This window comes from Lampetra fluviatilis, chromosome 29 (genome assembly GCF_964198595.1).
Source record: "Lampetra fluviatilis chromosome 29, kcLamFluv1.1, whole genome shotgun sequence".
Taxonomy (NCBI): domain Eukaryota; kingdom Metazoa; phylum Chordata; class Hyperoartia; order Petromyzontiformes; family Petromyzontidae; genus Lampetra; species Lampetra fluviatilis.
The window spans coordinates 2,758,182-2,782,458 of NC_136303.1; the positions used below are offsets into that span (position 1 = coordinate 2,758,182).

Sequence of the window (24,277 nt, forward strand, 5' to 3'; positions counted from 1 at the left end):
TTTTAATGAAGTCTTTCTCTAAATGATACACGTCAATTTCACTCTTGATTTGAAAACAATTTGCGCCCATTAAGACACAAGCCTTCTTAATTCCCGGTATAACAAACTCACATCAAAACCTGTTCCAAGGCAAAACATATTGTTGTGTACGTACATATGAGACCCGATTTAATGTGTTGGATAAGTATGGAGTTGGCCCTGAATGTGACTTTTCAAATCAAACTTGACTTATATAGCACAATTCATGCAAAGAATGCAATGCAAAGTGCTTTACAGGACTAAATGAAGGGACTGACACAATGTAAACAACAAAAAGAATGATACGTTAAAAAAATGACACACATAATGAGCTTATAGTATAATAAAAAAAACCATAATAATCACACAATCAGGGCAACCTAATTATAAGCCAATCTATAAAGGTTACGTTTTAAGATGTCGTTTGAAAACATTCACCGATTCTAATGCCCTCAGATCCTCGTGCAGACCGTTCCAAAGACGAGGACCACAGCAGCTGAAGGCTGCCCTCCCCAGAAGTGTTTGAGTCCTGGCCTTCGGAACAACCAAGAGACCAGTGCCGGAGGACCTGAGGGAGCTACTGGGTTCACACCTTAAACGCGCATGCCAGACGTGTATTCAGGTGCCAGTCCATTTCGTGGTTTGTCCACTTTTTCACCCAGATTTTATTGTTTGGCTTTGTTTACACAACCGTCATATGCAATAGTACACTTTGACACATTTTTGACACATTTAAGGCGATGCACTCACCAAAATCGAGACAGAAGTTACTTGAATAGACGGGGGACCTTTTGTTAGTTTGCCAATTAAAGTCTCATTTTCATTAAATTACAGAATGAGTGAAAATTCCATCTTGGTTTTATACACAACCTGCAAATAAATCGCTATTGTTTCAAACCCATTACATGGACACATCTCGTATCATTAATAGCTCGTGTTCAAATGAGCAAAATTGTAGGATTGTTTACAATTCTGGGCAAATTTGGCCATTCCGTTGACATGGCAGTCCATTATGACAAATGAATGTTTCTGGGAATGTAATTATCTTGTCGACCGTACGGAGTTGTTTTCCAAACATAAGCATGCTTATGTGATTACATTTGCTTAGCATTTGCTTTCACTGTGATGAGTACTTAAGGTCATTGTACAACTTTCTAGGTCATTTGAAATGGCCCCACTAACAATAAGGCTTGTTTTCCTCCTTAACATTTTCATCGGTGAATACGAGAGAGATGATTAGAGTACGGCTAAGATTTTTGGCTTTATTTATTGTAATACATTTTCTATTTTAAGGGTTCGACTTGAGCTGCATAATGTCTCAAATGAGCCATTCTGCGTGATCTTCCGTGCACATACCAATTTATACTAGTAGGAACCTCCTGGTTACACCAGCCCACAGGGGATTATTGTGTCCGTCGTGCAACGAGGGGCTGGGTGGGGTGGGGAGGGGCTGGGTGGGGAGAGTGGGGCTAGGTGGGGAGGGTGGGGAGGGGCTGGGTGGGGAAGGTGGGGAAGGGCTGGGTGGGGAGGGTGGGGGTGGGGGGTGGGAGGGTTGAGGCTGGGTGGGGAGGGGCTGGTCACCCCGTGGTGCCCTTATAAAACTCAACGTTTAACCTACTCACGCCGGCTTGTGCCCGCCCTCACAGTCGGCCATATTTTCGGAATACACCACGCCACCGTTGACCCTGGCCATTGACCGAGCAACCCAACGTTCCTACCAGCTCCCTCCGCAGGAATGTGTTTTACAGTTTTGCTTCCGCAGAAAATTTGGCTTGTACCTGGCAACAAAAAATTCAGGCAAATAATTTTAAAAAAGTTCACATTGGCCGCACACTGAAAGTCACAAGTGAAATCCTTGCCCTTTCTTTCTTTCAAAGAAGAGCCAACTTCGAGTTAAATGTCATATTTTGCTACATATTCTTTGATGCAAGGTTAACTGACAAGTGAATGCCAGCATGCAATGTCTCATCGTTAACATAAAGAGACGCCGAGGAATCGCGGAGGTGGAACAGATGGATCTGCCGTGGGACTTGCAAGCTCTCAGTGCCAGGTGTGGGCCCTAATTTAAATCCTCGCGCGACAATTAATTCCTTCGATCTGGTTATATCTGCGGAGCGCCACCTGCATTTGGAAATCCCCAAACAACCGTAATGGATGGGCCCATTTTGTGACCCCGGGAGTTTTTTTTTCGTGTGAGGCTAATGCTAATAATGTATTTGTAAACTCAGACAATACGGTCCCGATGCTTTTGGTTCTTGAAAATTCTGCATCCACAATTACTTTATCCACCACCACGTTCGTTTATCCGCGCTTGACGTGAATTTAACATTGTAGTAAAATAAGGATTTTGATTCCTTTTTTCGTTACGAAGATTTAAGAACGTACATGCAAAACAACACCGTTTTGTATTTATAATAAAACTAGAACCAACCGCATATCAAGATTCTTCACAAAACAGTGTGACATAATCATTGGTATATATATATATATAACCTGAATTGAAAACACGGATGCTGGGTAATAAATGGACGAGAACACAAAAAAAAGAACATTGTTCAAAGAAGCCTGAAGGAGTGCACATTTGGAATGGCACTGCGAGACAGAAACGGCAACGCATCGTTCAGAAAGAAAAAAAAACCAGAGACATCGTCCTGACTGGTAAGGAAGAAGCAAGTGGGCATGAAAAGGGGCATGTCGCACAGGAGGATGTTTGGCCGGTGGTGGCGACGTGATGATGGAGTGGGCAGCTAAAGGAGAAAACGCGCAAGAAGATGACCACCACTGAGATGGACCCGACGAGGTGAACTTGCGTGTCGGAGCCACGGCAATTGTCGCGGCAGCCTGGAGGAGTTGGATCAAAGCTGATGATGACTTTCGATTTAAAGCTTTCGTGACTGCAGGGATTCGTATTCTTGGTTCTTTCGGTAAAGTCACGTGGAAGGGAAATAATAAAATAATGAAGGTGCATAGTTCTTTTAAATGAGAAGAGACAGCCAGGCAAGGCGGAGGAGAAAAATTAACCCGTAAAAACAGTTTTTCACAATAAATCCTTTATATGCGTGGCGGCTAGAGTCCTCTCGTCCTCTGGCTTGAGATGGCTGCCATCTATTTGTCAGATGATTGTCTGCCAGCATTAAGCAATTGGTAATTAAATATTTTAAAAAAATTCTCTAAACAGTGTAAAATTTTGGGGAAAAAAATTCACGAAAATTAATTGTCACGCACAACGAGTCTGTGTGGAAAATGTCAGCTCAATTGGATCACGGGAAGTGGGTTAAAAAACGACCGAAAGATTTGCACGGTCGTAAGAAAGCAAGCAAGCACGCAAGCAAGCAAGCAAGCGAACTTAATATAAAGGATTTAAAAGGAAGGTCTAAGAGTCTCGACTTGAATCTGTCAGGGAGTCGATAGCAGGGAAAGGATTTTTGACCTTTTCCAATTTCCTGAATAATTTCACAATCGTCGAGACATTCATTTTTGGCTTTTTTTTTTTCGCAGAGGGACATTTACTTCCCAGAAGTTACTTCATAAAAAAACAAGTAACTCGCACAGCGCCCATGAGAGCCAGCGAGGAAGATGGACGGAAGCTTTAAATATTCTTGAGTGTGTCAATAAGATAAAAGTGAAACGGGGGGGGGGGGGGGTGTGGGGGAGGGGGTATAACAGCTACATGCTTCGAATTATGTTTTTAAAAATGTGTTTAATGTGTGGTGGGATTTCACTGAGAGGCAGATATGAAACATACTTCAATGCTATTTTAGTTTTAAGATGGACTGAGAATGTTCTGTAAATAAATAATTGCAGCAGAGCTATAGAATTACTTCATCAACCTTGCCATCACTGCCAATCCCAAAGCCAACGAAGGCCCCTGAGTTATTTGGACATTGCGTTTTTCCTCTCCCGATATTCTTATTTTCTTTTTACAAATATAAAAAAAGGAGCCACTAGACATTCCAATAAGCATTTAAAACGTGTACAAAGTAAACAGAGGACTGGAGGTCTCCCATACAAATTGTGAGTATTAAATAAATACATCCCCTTCCCCATATTTTTTTCTCCACGTCAAAATAAAATTCATTTTAGTCCATTGGCCTTCCACATTCGTGCACAAGCCGAAACTGCTTATGAGTCCAAGGATGGCAACAGTAGTCAGGAGTGCTTATTTAAGAAAATGCTGCTGGTTTACATAGATGTGGAAGGTGTGGGGGGGGGGTTCGAAATATAATGTAGTTTATTTAACATGTATGCGTGTTTTTTAATTTTCTACATTATTTTTGGTATGTGTGTGTTAGTGTGTATACGTATATAGTGTAAGGTGCTGACTAGCAACACTTGCCCCAACAGTCTGTTAAGGCTACACGGGGGATCTTCGATATAGTGTGGTGAGGAGTGGTATAGTGGTCAGCATGTTGTGCTACGATCCCGGCGACCCGAATTTGATTCCCGTTCACGACCAACACCAGTGCTGATTACATGAACTGGTCCTGGGCCTCCCCTAGGTCGACTCGGCCTCAAATGAGTACCTGGTGTGGTGTGTAAAACATTGCCACAAGGGAGACAAAGGTAGCCGGGAGTGGTGCTGGCCTCCCACCTCATCGTGTGCCCCATGCTATTCACTAACGAAAGTCTTTTATGGCTATGTCTGGATCTTTGTCTTTGTGTGTCAGTATATATTTACAGTGGGTTTTTTTTATTCTGTGATGTGTGTGAATGTCGTTGTGGCGTGGGGAAATGAATGGTGGTGCAGTTACACCATGCTACTTTCCTGGCAACCCTAGTTCAATTCCAAGTCATGCGCATTGATGACAAATTGATATGTGAACAGGTCCTGGGCCTCCATTATGTTAACTTGACCTTAAGTGAACGAGCTTCTGGAGGAGCACAGCTACTGGGGAGACCCAAGGCAGCATGGCATGGTGTTTTCCAAACTACATGTGACCCTGGGCCTTATTAGTTGCTCACCAACAATGCTCACCCCCAACAGTCTGTAAGGCTAATCGGGGTCATCTTTGTCATTGCATCGGTACCACGTTTGACATTTCTTTTACACTCGAAAGCGAAGCTTGTTGGCAAGTCCCGCTTTACGCTGTTGACGTTCACGCGATGTCCCCGGGGTCATCGATGGCACGGCAGGGTGGCACTGCAGGGCGTCATCGACGGCACCGGTGACCTCCGGACTGCCGGTGGGGTCAATAGGCGGGGGGGGGGGGGGGTCACAGCACCCTGTAGTTCCTGTTGGTGATGGCGTTGGCGGAGGCGCGGGCCGGATTGTTGCGCTCTTCGATGCCGTAGCGAGCCGTGTGCATGCGAGAGCCGGCGCGGTAGGCAGCAATGGCCAACAGAATGAGCAGCGCGGCGCCAAGCAGCACGCCCAGAACGATCGTGGCGATGCGCCATGGGGTGATCTCGGTCCCTGTCGTCGGCTCTGTCGCCGCGCGGGAAGGGCGGTGGACAAGGGCACGATCGCTCGGTTAATTGAACACTTCCATATTTTTTTTCACGGGGCGTAATATCGGCCTCGTTGGACGAAAATATTTTCACATCCGGCACACCACATCGAGTATACTTTTCGCTATGGCTGTGGCTACCGTTCACATGGTTATTACCGGTCTACCAGCGACCCAGGAAATATATAGTGAGAAACGAAGCCCTGTGTTTGTAATACATGCATTGTCCACGTGAAAAAAAAAAGTGATTTTCAGCTCTTTTTCAATAAATGGATGAATGTCTCCATTGTGTCAGTTATGGGGGTTGTTTAACCATACTTCACCACGCCGGTCAACACAGGTCCCTGAAGGTGGGGTGCCCGGTATCGACTCGGTACCAACTCAGTACTGGACGTGTGTGAAAAAGAGCTTTCATAGCTCATCGGATTCCTCCGGCATAACACATATTCTGATTCTGAAATGTTGCTCATCACGGAGAAATGCACTAACCACCGTGCCACCGCTCCATGCAGTACGAAGTAAAATTTAACCAAATTCTCGAGATGGTCTTGTGGCACCAGGATGGGAGCACTAAGCCAGAACCTGAGGCCCTGGGTTTAAACGTGGGTTTAAGCCACCCATGGTTAAACCGGGTTACGTGATATCGTATTGGTTTCAGCCCAGTCACCAATGACCGCACAACACATTTTTTTAGATTTTTTTCACTTAATTTCGAAGAATTCCAGTTCTTAAAAATATAACTTTTACTACGACTACTACGCGGCATTTCACTGCAGCGAAGCATCGGGGGGAAAGTGCAGTGCCCTCTAACGTGCAGATAAAAAGGTCACTTGGGAGGGGAGCACTGACGAATTTCTGTGATATCCACTCGTGCCGGAAATTCTGCAACAGATGCATTGCTCCACCAGTTGCCGAACGGACACTCTCACGAAATATTTGCCGACGTCGAATTTTGGCGAGCGAAGAGGATCCGAGGACCACCCTGATACCGCCCTACCTACCCAATGAATACAGCAAACAAGTAAGTACACATCAAGGCCGTAGCCATGGAGTCAACATTGGGGGGGACCAAATCTTCAAGGAGTCTGGGGTTCCCCCCCAGAAAAAAAAAAAATTTTGAAAACTAATTTCCTGCCTAAAATATTTTTTTAATATCACGAACACATGGCATGGCCTTTTCATATATTTTTTACATTAATGTCTAATAGTGTATTTTATTACATTGCTCTGTTTTTTTTATTTTTTACCTTTTCTTGTTTCATTGTATATAATGGCAGATATCAGTGATTCATAAAGTACAACTATAACCACAATCATATAAACATAAATCTATGCATTGTTATATGAAGACGAGTCCAGATATTGTAGCCAAGGTTTAGCAAATTGTTATTTTTATTTACAAAGCATCGCAATTAAAAAAATATATATTTTCATAGCAATATATTGGGGGGGACATTATGAGCATATTTGATTATTGGGAGGATGTGTCCCCCCCAATTTCTATTATAATTACGGCCTTTGGTACACATGCTTGCTTTTTTTTGTACACCTTTTTAATTGGACGAGTAGCATGTTACAAATTAAATGTAACTACAAATTCAAGAAAGGCCCCCTCCCTCCTGACATCAGATGGGGCCACTCTGAGCTTCAGGACAAGCAAAGGGGGAGGATGTTGACGCCACGAGAAGCTTTCTGATCGTCTCCTCGGTGAACCTCTTCTGCCAAACCATCAGAGGGCGCTCTATCTCGTGCCGTCAGATGCATTTCCTCTCATTTATAAATCGATTTAATGCGGGGCCTAAGCCACAATACGTGGGGAAATAGTGTTGAGCGGTCGCTAAATAAAAAATAAATTTTGTTTTGTTATTTTGTTTACCTTTCCTATAATTTGCACTCCGATCGTGTTTTTGTATCTTTTGTTGTTGCAACTTTCTGACCAGCCCCCTACTGGACATCTGTGAAAAGAGCTTAATAGCTCATCGGATTCCTTCAGTATGAATAAATATTCTGATTTCTTTAGAGAATGGGCTGAGATGGGTTAGGGGCGGGGGTTAATCAGGGGGGGGAGGGGAAAATAAAAGGATAAAGTGGGACAAGATATACCCATGACAGCTCCTGAAAAGGGTACCTTCCGTGTTCACAGCTACAAAACAAATTAAAACATTTCCACTTAAAAATCGATGCTCGTGGAGGCAGATATGACTCTGCGCCGTGACTTTCTGGGTCACAGAACACGGGGCTCTGTTCAATTCAATCTTCAAGACGCCAGGATTTAGCGAGACCGACGTCTGACTTTGACGCAAGTGAGAGCACACACGCACGGAACGTGTGCTTGATAAATTCTTACCGGAGGTCGTGGCGGCCTTAAAGTAAATGGGCCCCATATCGATGATGTTGTCGTTGGGCGATGATTCTCGCTCGGACCTGATGTACGACGACCTGGAACTTCCACTGCATACCTGGGTGGGTGGGGGGGCAGGTGGCAGAAAGTAGGTGCGGAAAGATGACAAGTAAGTCGGGATTCATATTCTTGGTTCTTTCGGTAAAGTCAAGTAGAAGGGAAATAATAAAATAATATTAATATCAAACAATAAAAATCCACAGCAAGATTTCACACCTGATGATGATTGCTTGTGTTGCAGTCGAAACGTCGTGAGAATTGTTATTGTTTTATATTTATATTATTTCATGATTTCCCTTCTACGTGACTTTACCGAAAGAACCAATAATATAAATCCCTGCAGTTACGAAAGCTTTAAATCAAAAGTAAGTCGGGCTTCAACCGAAGCTGTTCTGATATAGCACCCACCGTGTTGATCTGGCAGGTAACGCGATTGACTTTTTTTTTAGTCCATTACCTTCACCCATGAACGCCTGCTGTTTGCTCGTTTCCCCTAGAGGGGAGCTTGCAAAGCATCTAACCAAACAATGCACCAATTGCGCAAGCAGCCATCATGGTGTAGTCTCAATTATGTGGGTTGTCTAAACAATAACCAGTTTGCGTAACGCGTCTTGGTTTTCAGAAATAATCCTGTGCAGTGTGTGTGTGTGTGCTCACATGGGTATGTGTGTCTGCCGTTCATCTCAGTAACTCATACCACGTGGTACTGTCCCATGACCTCCTACCAGTGAGCCTTCGACACTTCACGTGGCCTCGAATTCCGGTTGCTGAGTGAATTCATGATAAGGTCACACTGATTACAGGCGTGCTAGCCACAAATGCGGTTGCACCCGATTCAAGAGCCGAATGGCTCACAGGGCTATACCTAATAAATGAACTTGAACTTGAACACCTTGTTGATCTCGTCACGGAGTATAAACCAGCACGCAAACTCTGGTCATCCTCGCAGCTTTTCGCTGGCCATTAAACAAAGACGGTCACTGCATCGCTCGCTCTCAGATGTGCTTCTGCGGCCGTCTGGAACGCTCTTCCTTCCCATATTAGGAAACCACTGGAGCTACGCACTTTTAAATCTAGATTGAAAACTCATTTCTTTAGGACTGCTTTTAGTGTTTAGTTTGTTGTCCTTCCGCACACATTTGATTAGCCCGTTTGGCTACATACACAGTGAAAGAAGTTCAACATACATAGATACAAATTGCAGCCAGCCTGCCACAAACGCTGTGTGTGCTATTTGCCTGTGTAATGACCTATTTGAATATAAACAAAGGTCTCCGATGGGTAGAAAGAGGCCTCCACAGTGATTGGTCAGGAGGAAAACATTAAAAGGGATTGGAGGACTAAGGTTTGAACGAGATCCATCGGAAAACTGAGAGAGTATCCGTGAGAGGGGAAGGACAGAGATTGCCTAAAGACTTTTATGGATGATATTGGTCGCGAAAGCCTACGTGTTCAACTTAATACTCTGATGGTGCATTGTCTTTGAGTTGTGCGCCTTTTGGCGTCATCTGGTCCAACCCATGTGAGACTAGGCTCTAAGGAAAGCTGTCTCGGGTGTGGACCAATCAACTTCAAGGACAGTGCACACATTATCAGAGTTATGTCTTTTGTTTGCATTATGACTGCAGGTATTGCGGTCTATGCAAACATGACTCCTTGTAAAAAGGTGTCAGTTTTGTTGCCAGATAGAAGGGTAAAAAACCAATTATCATATTTTTACTGGCAAATGAGGTTCCCATAGTGTAAGAACAAGAAGGTTCGAGAAAAGGGGCTGAGGAATAAAAAAGGGGAGAGCACGATGAGTGGGGGACGTTCGGAGGAAGTCGCAAGCTGGAGACAAGCACGAGGCCTAGGTTCCTTTATTGTGGCTGCGGCCCAATAAAATTGGCTCTTGATACTTCGTCGTCAGAGTCGTCACACACGTCCCAAGCGTTCTACGAGTCTATACGGGGGACTTTTGTCTTTTTCTGTGCGTGTGTGTCTGTGGGGAGCGGTAGTGTAGCGATTAGCGTGTTGCGCTATGAACCTGACGAATCGGGTTCGATTCCCGCTGACTGACGGCCAACACCAGTGACGATTTTCTGAACCGGTCCTGGGCCTCCCTTAGGTCAACTTGGCCTCAAATGAGTCCCTGGTGTGATGTGTAAACATTGCCACTGGGGAAGCAAAGGCGGTCGTGCGTGGTGCTAGCCACCCACCCCCTCGTGTACCATTCCGTGCCTTCATAGGTGCTCACTAACAGAACTTGCCCCTACAGTTTGTTAAGGCTATATGGGGGATCTTTGTCTTTGTTTTTTTGTGTCTGTGTGTAACAGCAAACCTGGCACTCTGAATTCAATTCTTGGTCACTGCTAACGTCATTAGCCAGTGGTACCTGAACCTATCCTGGGGTGTACTCTTGGTCTGCTCAGCCTGGCACGAGTACCTGGTACAGTGTGTACACTAACAACCCTGGGTGAGACGAAGGTGGCAAGGTGCGTTGCTGAACACGCCTCTCCGTTGTGCACCGTGTCAGCCTTCATAGGCAACTCGCAGTGCTTGGCTCTACAACAGTCTCTGAGAGCCCTTTAACTGGTGACCTCTGAAGCGTGTGCCTGGATGTGCGAGGGTGTATGAGAGAGTGAATAAATGTGCGAAGCGTGTGAGCAGCAGTGTTTGCGCGCGTTAGTTTGTGTGTGCACGTGACGTTTTGTTATTGTGCGCACGAACGACATATTGACAAAAGCCACGTTTGATCCATGAACCAGAACGTGATTCGCCGCAATTCTCACCATGTAGAGGCCCATCACCAATTTCTTTGGTGATGGCCCTTAGAATGTGGAATCGATAGAGATAATATTTGATGTAGTGATATGGGAAGCTTGACCTCGCCGTGTTAAAACCACCTCATTATTGTGACATCTACTTTCCTCTTTTATTAATAGCGCGTGCTGTGGGCGGGCTGCGTGTAACGATGTCGCATCTTTTTGGTAAATTCAATTGCACGTTCCGGTAGCGCTCACTCACTTGTTTTACGACGCTTCGTTATATGCAGCATTTTTAAGAGATAATATTTTTTTGTCCGCGGTATTCGAGTGCTATCGGTGGCCCAGCAATGGCAGAACATAAGCAGCAGTCTCGACACTAAATCTCGGGGCATAATTTATGTTAATTGTATTTTCCTTCATTCTCACAGCATCCAAGGTTGTCCTGTATCCCGTCTTGCCTCGCATTTTTATAGCCATACCGTGGAAACTATGCCGGAGGAAAATGAGCAAAATAATCCATGGCATCTCGGTTGGCAACCCTAGGAAGAACATTGCTCACATGAATAAAGAGAAAATAAATAAAGCATGTGAGAAACAGTAGGGATTGTGGAATCCTGCTCACGAATACATTTGAAGCTGCATGCAAAAGAAAAACTATTTCACAGCAACGCCACATACAGCATTTATTCCACGAATGAATAAATAACGGTCATCTGGTGGTTCCCGGCGTTAGAAATATCCAGCTCTGCCAAGTGGCAGAGTTGCTGAACTGAGCCATAGGCCACAAGCTCTCCGCTTCCTTATTCTGAACAGAACCCCGATGCCTCCCTCTCGTGCCAACGGGCGGGGATCGTCACTGGAATGCTTAACTTCTGGCCAACTTGAAAAAAAGACACCGTCTCTTCTCACCTCCGTTGTATCCTGCCGTATGGTGGGGGTTGGGAAAGGGTTGGAACCGTCTGCACTGAACAACAGCCATCGTCATCCCCTCCGTGACACCGTCAGAGCAGTGCTTGACCGAAACTGCGGTCAACGCGACTTTCCGCGGAGCTTCTCTTCACGTTTACCAATCTCCTCTGGGCGGTGATGTGGGCCCAGTGGTATGCACAAGGCTCGATTATTGCAACTCGCTACTCTACGGGACGTCTGGCAAAACAAAACAAAAAATCCGAGCTGCGGCGTGTACAACATTCTTGGGCACGCGTCGTGACGGGGTACCGCAAGATCCGCCCGGTGCTCGCTGAGCTGCAGTGGCTTCTGGTTTGCGAACGAATACATTATGAGGTTGCACTCATCACGCACAAAGTGCTTGCCACAAATGAACCACAAATCCTTGCTAATCTCATCAAGGAGCATAAACCATCACGCGAACTCCGGTCATCTTCGCAGCAGCAGCAGCGGCTTTTAACTAACCATCGAATGAAGACGGTCACCGCATCGCACGCTTTCAGGTGCACCTCTGCCGCCGTCTGAAATGCTCTTCCTTCCGATATTAGGAAGCCATTGGAGTTACGCATTTTTAATATCGTCTATATTGACAAACTCATTTCCTTTAGAACCGCTTTTTGTGTCTAGTTCGTTGGCCCTTCACCGCACCTCTGATGCGCGCGGTTGGCTACGTACTGTGCGAAAGAAGCTCAAGGTATACGCAAACATCGCAGCGTAGTGTCTGCAGCCATTCTGGAACCCGGTGAGGAGACCCCTCCCAGTTGATGATAAATGCAAAGCGTTGTTAAAAACGGTGACTTACGGGCTTGCAATTCTGGACGGTCGTCAAGCAGATGCCGATGCTGCAGTGGATGTAGGTCATCGCGTAGGTGACGTATTTGTACAAGGTGAGTTCGAAGCTAGCTGTGCTGGACGTGCCGCTCTCGATGATCTTGAGGTCCGTGTTTGTGGTTGCGCATCTGGAACACGGCATACGAAGCAAGAGGAGGAGCTGCTGAGTCAAAAAGGTTCGGCAGCAGTCTAGCCATCTGATACGGAATCTGTGTCGGCACACGTGGTGAGTGACACGCAATATGACAAGTTTGTTAATGCAATTGTTGAGTTGTTTGGGTATGTATTTCTCCACAAATTAGGCTGTCGCTTGATGAAGCTAATTGTAATTGCTGACAAAATGTTGTATTCAGATTGTAATTGTTGTGGCTTTGCTCTCCAACACACCGGTGTTGCTGTACTAGTAACGAATTACATGTTCTGTTTTCGTGACAAACCTCACTAATTGGCTGTGTCGGGTGGTGGCGGGTTTAACGGCACATTTATATATTTACGCGATCTAATCCAAAAAACCTCTATCAATGAATGTATGTCACGTCACCAACAATCGCCCACCTATCATTGCCCTAAATCTCATCCGATCACAGAAGCTAAACAGCGTTGAGCTTATTTCGTACCGGGTGTTATATAAAAACTAAACAATTTACATTTTACCAGGTAAGGCCCACTGAGCTTTGTAACTCTTTTTCAGAAGTGACCTGGCCACGAATGGTAGCCCACCGAAGTGGCTTATCACGTGGATATTTATAACAATCAAATACTCTGAACGCGTGATGTTGATTCTAAATGTGGAGGGAAAAACTTGAGGACCCAGAGAAAAATCCACACGACCACGGGGAGAACATGAAAACTTCACATATACAGCAGGCGTCAGAGTCGGGACCAAACCCACAACCTCCTGTATACCAGGCAAGGTAGTTAACATCTCCTAGCCACCGTGATGATGATGATGAGAGAGAGAGAGCTGCCCCCCATTGCTCTTCGCTGCTCGTTCCGCTCTCTGCGGTCGGTGGTACGCGTGTCGTACGTACGTACGTACGTTGAACTTATTCCGCACCGTACGTAGCCAACCGCGCTAATCAGAGGTGCCCTCTCACTTGCTGGCGATGAGTTCCGTTTGCTGAGCGTCCGTCCGGCTGGGCCCCGGCGTGGCCCAGCACGTCTGCATCACGGCCGTGATGTTCGGGTTGGCGGACGCGATGTTCACTTTGATGACCAGCTTGTCATTGGTGCCCAGGACGGGCGCGGTGGACACGGAGCTGTCGTTCTGCCACATCTGCAGCGACACGGAGTACCAGCCCGTGCCGTACACCGTGTCGTTGATGACGAAGCCCCTTGTGGGATGGGTGGGTTGTGTGGTTTGTGGGGGATAATGTGGGAAAGAGGCATCGGGGTGAGACATGCATTCGGTGGAGTACACAGGAGAAGAAGGCCTCTCGTTAGAATCGCCCAGGCAGGTATCTTGGGAGTGGGAGATCCATTCACGCGTTGGTCCACTGCTGGAGATGTACTGTAGAACCCCTCTTAACGACGGGAATTGGTTCCATGAAACCGGTCGTTAAGCGACTTGGTCGTTAAGCGAGTAGATGTTTCCACTTGAAAGCACAGCAGACACTGAATGTAAACAATGCCCTAACGCTCACTAATGGATGTCGCTGATTGGCCGAGGCCTGGTCATACCACTTTGGAGTTCACCGATTGGCTGAAATTGGCGGTCGCCTGCCCTTCGTAAGCCCGTCATTAACAGGGTAATGGTTGCTAAGCTAACACATTGGGCTCTATGGAGGCCCGTCGTTAAGCGATTAGTCGTTGACAGGGGTGGTCGTTAAGAGGATATGCATGCGCCAGATAGATGTGCACTAATTGAGCATATTGCCACAAGACAGAAGAAATTGGAGACAAATGATGAAATGTGCAGTGGACACCTAAATGGGCTATTTGCCCAAGAATCGTGATGATGATGATGATGATAATAATGATGATGTATGTTGAACTTCTTTCGCACCGTACGTAGCCAACCGTGCTAACTGGAGTTGCGGGGAATCGGAGGTGCAGGATGCATTGGTCGACCGGCTGCATTGTGACTGCCTTACTACTTGGCCGAAATCAAGTTGGCCGGACGTTGAACCGTTTTGACCAAAAAACACTTGCCCTAGGTACGGCGTTAAACTATGCCTCGTGTTGTCATTGAAAAGACGCTGGCGAGGAAGGCAAGGAGATACCGGCTTGGCTGTCCTTACCCTGGGCATGGATCAGGAACCCGAGTGGATGTTGTGTGGGGTGAAGAGGGGGAGTGGGAGGGGATGGGATTGCAGGGAGCTTGAGCCAGGGATCTGCACTTGAGCAGAGAGGATGAATATTAAACTAAAATAACTAATACCAAAACTACTCCACCTCCGGTGAGCAAGGTTGGCTATGCATGGTGCGAAAGAAGTTCAGCATACTTATGTAGAGTGAATCCGCTGCTGGATGAGCATCTCTCTAAGCCGTGTTGGTCATGGGGGTTGGATCGTTTCACCGCACTGCACCACGGTGGTCAGTGTGGGGACGGGATATGGTGAATGGAAGCGACTTGGCACAGACATCGCTCGCCGTTGACGGAACCGGGAGTCGAACTCGGCTTCGCGGGGGTTTTCGTACCCAAAAAAAAAGAACGATCTGGGTGGGACGCGTTTCACGCAGGGGGTATAATAGACATTTGACATTTGTGTGCGGCGGGTAATCGAGCCGAAGGGAAAAATAAGGGGGGCCATTCGTGGAAACGAAGGAGAAGGATGGGGGGGGGAGGGGTGACAGCCGAGGCCCTCAGCCGCGACGGAAGATCACCAAAGTGAATCGTGCGCCGCGCCGGACGTGCGGATGGTTATGCGGTTTTTTTTTTTGGGGGGGGGGGGGGGGGCGCACACGTGGTACTCCTTACCCCGAGGCCGGGAAGCCCGTGGAGGTGTTCACGTTGTTGCTGAGCGCGCAGAACACGGCGATGGAGAGCAGGGAGGGATCCCCCACGGCGGCGCCGCTCTTCAGCGCGTTCATCAGCAGCGTGTGCGTGATGTTCTGCGGAGGAAAAACGCACGCGGCCATGGTTGTCGGGTTTTTGCGGGGGGTGGGGGAAGAAGTTGACGCTCTGAGAAGGCGGCAAAAGCTGCTCGAGGGAGGGGCGGGAAAGGCCGCCAATGTCTCGGTGTCTCCTGCTTGTCCGTTTCGAAGGCTTTGCCGTTCAGAAACGTCTGCAAGTCGCAGGGTTCGCCGCTGAATCTCGGAACGCGCGGGCGGTTTCGGCTTTAATTTCATTTTGGAGAGGCGTAGCGCCGTTGTTTTTAAATGTGTTGTGCTCGCCGCGGAGAACTGTCGCGACACGACCGCCACTCTCTCTAGGATAGTTGGCGCAAAACTGTGCGACACGCCCTTCCCCGCACGGCTCTGTGGGATCCTCATTACCGATAAAGTTAATTTAGTTTTTTTTTTCCCGATTCCCAATTGACATTGCGATTAAACCGCACACATATGTCATCGGATACAGTATAAGGGTTAAGTAGGAAAAAAAACCTTAACTTATTTCGAGTCGAAATTTCCCCAATATATGTTCATAGAATTTGCGTAACTTTCCACATTATCGCAATCGTATCGCTTCTCTTCAGCAGTCACTTCCGTGTAAAATTACGTGGTTTATGTGAAGAACTGCCTGTAATTGGATGGATTTCCAACTGTGTAGCATATTTTGACTTTAAAATGTATTCGCCGTGTTCCAAGTGCATTTATTTGAAAAAAACTATTCAGGTAATCTACGTTTTCAGTCATGTTGCGAGCAGTTTTGGAATACAGTATCAAATTAGTATCTGTACCGTAGTTTTTTTTATCTTAACAACCTTTATGCAAATAAATGGCATTAATTCAAATTTAAAAAGATAAATGGAAAAGCTATAAATATCGAGTCCATCTTAAACGTTCTAATTCCTCATTTACCACAACAACAACAACAAAAACATGAGTCTGCACTGTTTTCCTACCTCCTGCTGTGCATCTGTGTCCTCAAAACAATTTTCTAACTTGGGAAGAAAATCGAATACGATTTTAGCGAAATGAAAACAAAACGAAGGGGGGTGGATGGTTGAACGGCAGTTGATGCAGGCGGTGTGTGCGTGCGCGTGCGTGCGTGCGTTCACGCGTACGTTCAGTGAGTGAGCGCCCGTAACAACTGTCAAATGAGAATGTGCGGAATTAATCGCCGTTGCATTCTGGTCCAAATATAGACCCGCGTCGCGAAAAATCCATTATTATTTTTGTCTCGCGGTTATTCGGCACTCGTTGCCCCAATGCGTATACGAATTTTTGTTGTTGTTGTTGTATAATTAATGTATATTTCTCTGATGTGTTATGTTTGTCGTGGAAAACGGTGTGGTTTTTTTTTATTAGTGAAACCCGACTTAAAAGCTGCTAAGCTCACAGGGTACTTAAAAAAAAATCTACTGAAATTTATTTTGCAACGCGTGACCTGTCCTATGCACCGCTCGCGACAAAGGACACGCGAAACATTTCAAACGATCGGGCACAATTTGTGTCATTCGGGAAGGAAAGAATGCAATGCGTTTTTGTTTGCGCAGATGTTCCGTGGTTATTATATTATAATCAGCCTGTAAGGAGCAGTTGTGTATTCTTTTTTTGTTGCAAAGAAAACAAATGACGTGGTGTTAATGTTCGCTAATTACCGGCTTGTGGTTAGGGTAATGTCTTAATAGGTGATGAAAGTTTGTGTTCATGGCAACGACTTCTCAATTATATGTACAAAAAATGTTTTACTTTGATTACGCGTCGCATTAATCACAGCCACGCAATTACGTAAAACATGATTGCACTTCAAGAATTTGACATTATTTCAAACAGAATTGAAGTTAGATTTGTTTTGGTGTCTGTGCATTCTACCCCCCTTCCCAATGTTCCACGAGGTTACTTACTTGAATTACAAAACAAAGATGATGATGTTGACGTAAGATGATGGCCATAATATGGCATTAATTATGATGTCTTTGATAGTAACGGCAAAGAATGTGCATATAAACAATGATAATGGTAATTGAGTGCAGATATATGGGGTGTCAATGAATCTGTCGTACTTTATGCAGCACATGTATATAATTAGACAGCGGTGAAGTTAAAATGTTGATATCTCATGCGACACAATTGGTTGTTTACCGATTTCTCGTTGCTTCGTTGCTCTACATTGTTGTGTGTCATCTCCTGGTCTCTTGAGTTCTCACATTGCCCAAAAGATTGCCTGTGTTATTTTTCTTTTGGTCCTTTTTAAGGCCGCAGTGGTACTGACGAACGTGTTGATTTCGTTTTTTTTTCCTGTGAATGATGCTTGTGCACTACTGCCAACGCAGCAGTGTGGTCCAAAAAAACTCCACCTTAACATGCTTTGTGTGTGCCTATTCGCCCCTAGTAGTTTCAGTCTGAAACTGACGAATAGGAAAGGGGAGTTCACACAGATCTGGGGCCCCCTCGTGAATGCGACTCCAGATAACCTGAGTTTACTTGACTGAACTTGAAATGCGACTGACTCTCCCCCCCCCTCTTTCCACCCCCTTCCTTCCCTGAAGAAAAGGGATTTGACGCACCACGTACCACATAACGCTACGGTCCTACATACAATAATAATAATAATAGTTCAATTTGTAACGCGCGCAAATTTGCAGACGTAGTGGCCGCAACTCAGAGGCGTGGAGCCAAGCTCAGAGTCGCTCGAAAGCGTGATTGTAGAGGTGAGTTTTTAAGTGTCTCTTGAAGGAGGCGATTGAGGTGATGCTGCGAATGTGCAGAGGGATATCGTTCCAGAATGTTGGGGCTGCCACCGAGAAGCGGCGCATAGACGTGACCATCCTGGATCTTGGTATCGAGAGGAGGTCGTGATTCGCGCTGCGCAGGCATCTGCCGTGTGCTGAGCTGCAAGTTGTCTGTCCGAGCCGTCTATCCCACTATGCTCCACTCACTCACCTGTCGTGGAAGTTGTACACCCCCCCCCTACCCGTGGTTGGATCAATACATTTTTTTTACGAAAAATAATGCTTTATCGCACGACAAAGGCAACCACACGGGGACCATCATATCTCGACTCTGTGCGTCGCCACCACCGTAGCAGACACACGCGGAGGTTTAAAAGTCAACTAAACTTTGTATTCTACCAGGTAAAGGCCCCCTGAGCTGTGTAGCTCTTTTTCAGAAGCGACCTGGCCGTCACAAATGATAGCTCAACGAAGTGGCTTCTCACGTGGACATTTTAGCAGCCAAATACTCTACTAGACGCGTGACGGTGATTCTAAATGTGGAGGGGGAAAACCGGAGGATCCGGAGAAAAATCCACGTGACCACGGGGAGACGGACACGCAAACTCCAAATATACAGCGGGCGTCAGGGTCGGGATTGCACCCACGACCTGCTGCACACCAGGCGAGGGAGTTGACATCTCTCCACCGTCGTGCCCCAAGGGAAACTACCACGTGTGTGGGTGTGTAGTAAACGATTGCCTATGAATTATTTAAAAAATTAACGATTCCTCTCTGGACACCCAGAATTTGCGACATGGACTGTGACGACGACGATGATGCACCGATGAACATTTTTTTTTGCCGTGTATTTGTGCGACGACGAAATTCTAATCACGACGATGACATCGCCGATTGCGGCGACGAACTCGACGATTACGACGAATCGTGACGACGGCGACGACGGCGATGACGGCGATGGCACCGACACTCACGCTGCTGACTTTCATCCCGCAGTCGCTCCACGCCGATTTGAACTCGAGCGAGTCGGACGTCGCTCCCTGCTGCGCACCGCAGCTCCGAAAGCCCAGGTAGACGTCCGACTGCTGCACCCCCCACAGGGCGAGCTTTGCCTTCGGCATCCGCACGTACAGGTACGAGCCGTCGCACGTCACCGTTAACGCCGACGCCGGAAACGCCGTGGGCAGAGTCGACTGCGGATGTGGCACGGCGGTCAACGACGCGTTGCTGGCAGAAGCTGGTGCGGTGGTGGTGGTGTTGGTGGCATTGGCTATGGTTGTGGTAGCGGGCACTGTTGTGTTGTTACCGCCAGCAGCTTGTGTGGCAGTGGTGGTGGTAGCGTTGTTGTTAGGCTGGGTTGTGGCACCGGGCACTGTTGAGTTACTGCCAACAGCTGCTGTGGTGGCGTTGTTGGGCTGGGTTGTGGCACTGGGCACTGTTGAGTTCACACCGGAAGCTGGTGTGGTGACGTTGTTGTTGGGCTGGGTTGTGGCACCGGGCACTGTTGAGTTCACACCGGAAGCTGGTGTGGTGACGTTGTTGTTGAGCTGGGTTGTGGCACCGGGCACTGTTGAGTTGACGCCGGAAGCTGGTGTGGTGACATTGTTGGGCTGGGTTGTGGCACCGGGCACTGTTGAGTTCACACCAGAAGCTGGTGTGGTGACGTTGTTGTTGGGCTGGGTTGTGGCACCGGGCACTGTTGAGTTCACGCCGGAAGCTGGTGTGGTGACATTGTTGGGCTGGGTTGTGGCACCAGGCACTGTTGAGTTGACGCCGGAAGCTGGTGTGGTGACATTGTTGGGCTGGGTTGTGGCACCGGGCACTGTTGAGTTGACGCCGGAAGCTGGTGTGGTGACATTGTTGGGCTGGGTTGTGGCACCGGGCACTGTTGAGTTGACGCCGGAAACTGGTGTGGTGACATTGTTGGGCTGGGTTGTGGCACCAGGCACTGTTGAGTTCACACCGGAAACTGATGTGGTGACATTGTTGGGCTGGGTTGTGGCACCGGGCACTGTTGAGTTCACACCGGAAACTGGTGTGGTGACATTGTTGGGCTGGGTTGTGGCACCGGGCACTGTTGAGTTGACACTGGAAGCTGGTGTGGTGACATTGTTGGGCTGGGTTGTGGCACCGGGCACTGTTGAGTTGACGCTGGAAACGGGTGTGGTGACATTGTTGGGCTGGGTTGTGGCACCGGGCACTGTTGAGTTCACACCGGAAACTGGTGTGGTGACATTGTTGGGCTGGGTTGTGGCACTGGGCACTGTTGAGTTGACACTGGAAGCTGGTGTGGTGACATTGTTGGGCTGGGTTGTGGCACCGGGCACTGTTGAGTTGACGCTGGAAACGGGTGTGGTGACATTGTTGGGCTGGGTTGTGGCACCGGGCACTGTTGAGTTCATACGGGAATCTGCTGCGGTGACGTTGGGCTGAGTTGTGGCACCGGGCACTGTTGAGTTGATACCAGAAGCTGCTGCGGTGACGTTGGGCTGGGTTGTGCTGCCTCCTGGTGCCACAGTAGAGCTGGGCTGGGTGTTTGTGTTCGCTGACGGGGCAAGGAGAACGAGATGTTTCAAGTCAATGGCTGAGAATCGTAATTCTCTTCACTTAGTATTACTGTCATCACATTTATCACAATGCACTCCGTGTATTGGAAATCCGCAATAAGCATGAAGACTCATAATGTGTTTTTATTCCAAGAGATTCCTGCAACATTGGGATGTTTTTGGGCCAATTGCCGCTTGGTGAGCGTTTGGCTTCGAGGGGAGAAAAACCGGGGGGGGGGGGGGAGAGACTCACCACAGACACACGGGGGGGGGGGGGCTTGCCACTCAAAGCTGTGCACAGGGGCGCTATGGTGGCTAGGAGATGTTAACTACCTCGCCTGGTATGCAGGAGGTCGTGGGTTCGACCCCGACCCTGCCGCCTGACGCTGTATATTTGGAGTTTGCGTTGTCTCTCTCTCTCTCCGTAGTAGCTTGGATTTTTCTACTGGGTCCTCCGGTTTTTCCCCCAAACACTTTTTCAAATCGACGTCACACGTTTCGAGTATTTGGTGATGATCAGCCACTTCCGCTTCATAGAGCCATCATTTGTGAAGGCCAGGTCCCTTCTGATAAACAGCTACGTAGCCTAGTGGGGCCTTACCTGGTAAAATAAAAAAAATACTTTAATAGTGTTAGTTTTTTATTTAGATGGATTGCAACCACAATGCTGTGCTGCAATCTCCCAGGAAACCCTCTGGCGGAGCCTTCGACACCTCCAATCCAATTGCTGACCGATCTCAACCCTCCCTCTGTGAGGATTCTAAAGATTTGTTGTGTTCAGGGTAATTCGGTCTCGAGTCAGGTGATTGGCAGCAGCACCCCTCTGCTGCGGTTCTTCGTCTCCTTCGAAGGGAAGCCTCAAATTTAGTTATTTATTATTTACAGGGAAAGGTGTTGCCCGTACTCTCGTCGTTACTGTTATTCGGTTTCGAACGAGTTTTAATCGTACGGGAATCGACTTTTACACCGGCATGCAAGTTGACCTATGCGTTTCAAATATTTGCACTGGCTTTAATGTCCTCTTTTCGGCAGATGGCACTGTTTGGTTAATATCCGAGTGATATTGTTGACCATCTGTAGTCAGAATCAAACCGTCCATAGTGAACGAATATAGCACAACTGCTTCCGAGATGTCTTCGGGTGATGTCCATCCACACACGACGGCATGCTACACTCTCACACGTGCCCTGCGTTCATTAATAAATTAAATGTTCATCACAAGTCAAAAATACTGTATTTCTCAGCGGTATAAAATCCCCGAATTGAGCCTCTTCGCGTGCCCTTCCATCGGTCATCACGTGGCGGATGTGACTGTGAGGCTGGACGAACTTCCTTCGCTCCTTCCTCACCAAATTAAGTGGCAGTGGGCTCAGCTCATCATGGCCCCCAGGGGGTGAAGAAAATGAGCACAACTCTGGGCCATGCAACAGCAGCGGCATCCTCTGGAGATAAACCCCACCAACTCCCACCGCCCCGTGCCAGAGAAACGTGGAATTCCCACCGTGGGTCGCGGGCGAAACGGCCGAGTCGCCTCCTCCGTCCCTAAATTCTCATGAGTAGCATAGCGCAGACTTTTGACTTGGAAATGAATGTCAGGGCAGAGGAGGAGGAGGAGGTGGGGGGGGAGCAAACGTTGCCTGGTGCGGTCCGTGCCCACGGTGGCACTCACCCAGGCAGGTGCGTCCGGCGACGATGGAGCCGGGGTCTGTGAAGCCCGCATTGCAGGTGCAGTTGTAGGAGCCCAGGGTGTTGGCGCACGTGGCGTTCTCCGCGCAGTCGTTGAGGGTTGAGTTGGCGCACTCATTGGTGTCTGGGGAGGGCACGCAAGCACGGGTGCCCGTCGTTACTTGCAGCGGTGATGCACGACTGTGCACGCGCACACATGTATGTGTGTGTAGTGGGGAGCGGTGGTGTAGCGATCGGCGCGCTGCGCTGTGCTGCGAACCTGGCCAGCCGAGTTCGATTGCCACTCACGGCCAACACCGGTGACAATTATCTCAACCGGTCGTGGGCCTCCCTTAGGTCGACTCAGCCTCAAATCAGTGCCTGGTGCAGTGTGTAAACATCGCCGCTGAGAAGCTAAAGGCGGTCAGGCGTGGTGCTGGCCACCCACCCCCTCGTGTGCAGTGCTGGCCTTCATAGGTACTACTGGCTAACAGCACTTGCCCCAATATTCTGTTTAAGCTATACAGAGGATCTTTATGCGTGAAGAGTATTAGTGCAGTTGCCTGCGCACTGCACTACTAACCCAACGACTTGAGTTGATTACCCAGCCATGGCTAATGTTGGCGGCTAGTGCGATTCAATTTTGTACCAGGCGTTCCATGAGGTTGACTCAGCCACAAATGAGTGGCTGATGCAGTGTGTGAGCATAAGCGATGTGAAAACTAAGGAGTTGGCCACAGCCAAACCTGCTCCTTGTGTCGGCCCAAACCATACGTAGGCATTTGGTTAACAGCATTTGTCTCAGCAGTCAGTATGGCGCACAATTTTTTCGTTTGGTTGGATGTTTTTGTACATACATCCACCACAGGTGTGAGGGTGGAATGTGTGGCACAGTGATTAGCACCCTGCTGCAATTCCCGTCACGCGCGGTTTCAATTGTTGAGCGGTGGAAAGTGACATCTAAACATTTATAAATAACGCGATCTGACCAAAAAACCTATATTATGAATAATATTGGTCGCGAAAGCCTACGTGTTAAATTCATATTATCGTTGCATCGTTTTAAATAATGAATTGTGGTTCCTCCGAGTGGTACTCCAACGTTGCTTTCTCTCGCGTGACCGACCCGGGTCGCCCGAGTGATTTCCCCGGAACGTGCACGCCTCTGTGGCACCGCCCGCCACGCTCGCCGCTCACCGGTGATGTTGAAGCCTGCCAAGTCGAACTGCAGCCCCGTGCCGTTTACGAGCGCCTGTCTCAGAGCGAGCAGCACCTGGTCGAACGTGAGGCCCGTGAGGCTGCCGCCCAGCAGCAGGTCGATGACCGCCACGATGCTGCCCCTGTTCAGCTCCTTGACCTTGATGGTCAGCAAGCCGTTGGCCACCAGGGCCGCTACGTTGGGCGGAAGGCCCGCCAGAATCTACGCGCAACGCACAGGCGCCGGGGGTTGAGGTGAAATGACGGGGGGCACGGTTTGAGCGTGAGAAATGTGCTCGTCCATATTGTTTGATTCTTTCGGTAAAGTCACGTGGAGAGAAAAGAATAGTAAAAAAATAAAGTGAATGCAAATCAAATAAAATCCAGTTTTGCTTCGGTGGCTTTTTCAGACAGTAGCAGTGCAGTTTAATTTTGGACGCACAATTAAGGCACTTTAACGATGTGGTAGTCATTAGCATAACCATAAAGTGGCGTTTAATTACTTGGGAATAGCGTGTTAACCAACTGATAAATTGCAACACTTGTTGATAAATGAGAAATGCTCATTAAATACCACGGTCTTAGACGAAGCTGGATGAACTAACTTTTTTCATCCTACCTAGGATGGTGGTAGTGAATTTAGTTTTGTGTATCTGTCAAACCACAGAGTTTATCCATGAATTACCCTTAGATATAC

General features: G+C 47.8%; 1 long non-coding RNA gene and 1 pseudogene across 1 annotated transcript; both read right to left on the minus strand.

The window, feature by feature from the left end:
• LOC144942885 (uncharacterized) overlaps nucleotides 1-14,977 on the minus strand; it is a 36,603-nt pseudogene extending 21,626 nt beyond the window's left edge.
• Nucleotides 14,978-20,661: 5,684 nt separating this feature from the next.
• LOC144943047 (uncharacterized) lies at nucleotides 20,662-23,701 on the minus strand. Its single transcript, XR_013639442.1, has 3 exons — nucleotides 23,581-23,701; nucleotides 22,388-22,528; nucleotides 20,662-20,717 (listed from the first exon to the last, which is right to left on the minus strand). It is a non-coding gene; the product is annotated as an uncharacterized LOC144943047 (long non-coding RNA).
• Between the last annotated feature and the right edge of the window lie 576 nt (nucleotides 23,702-24,277).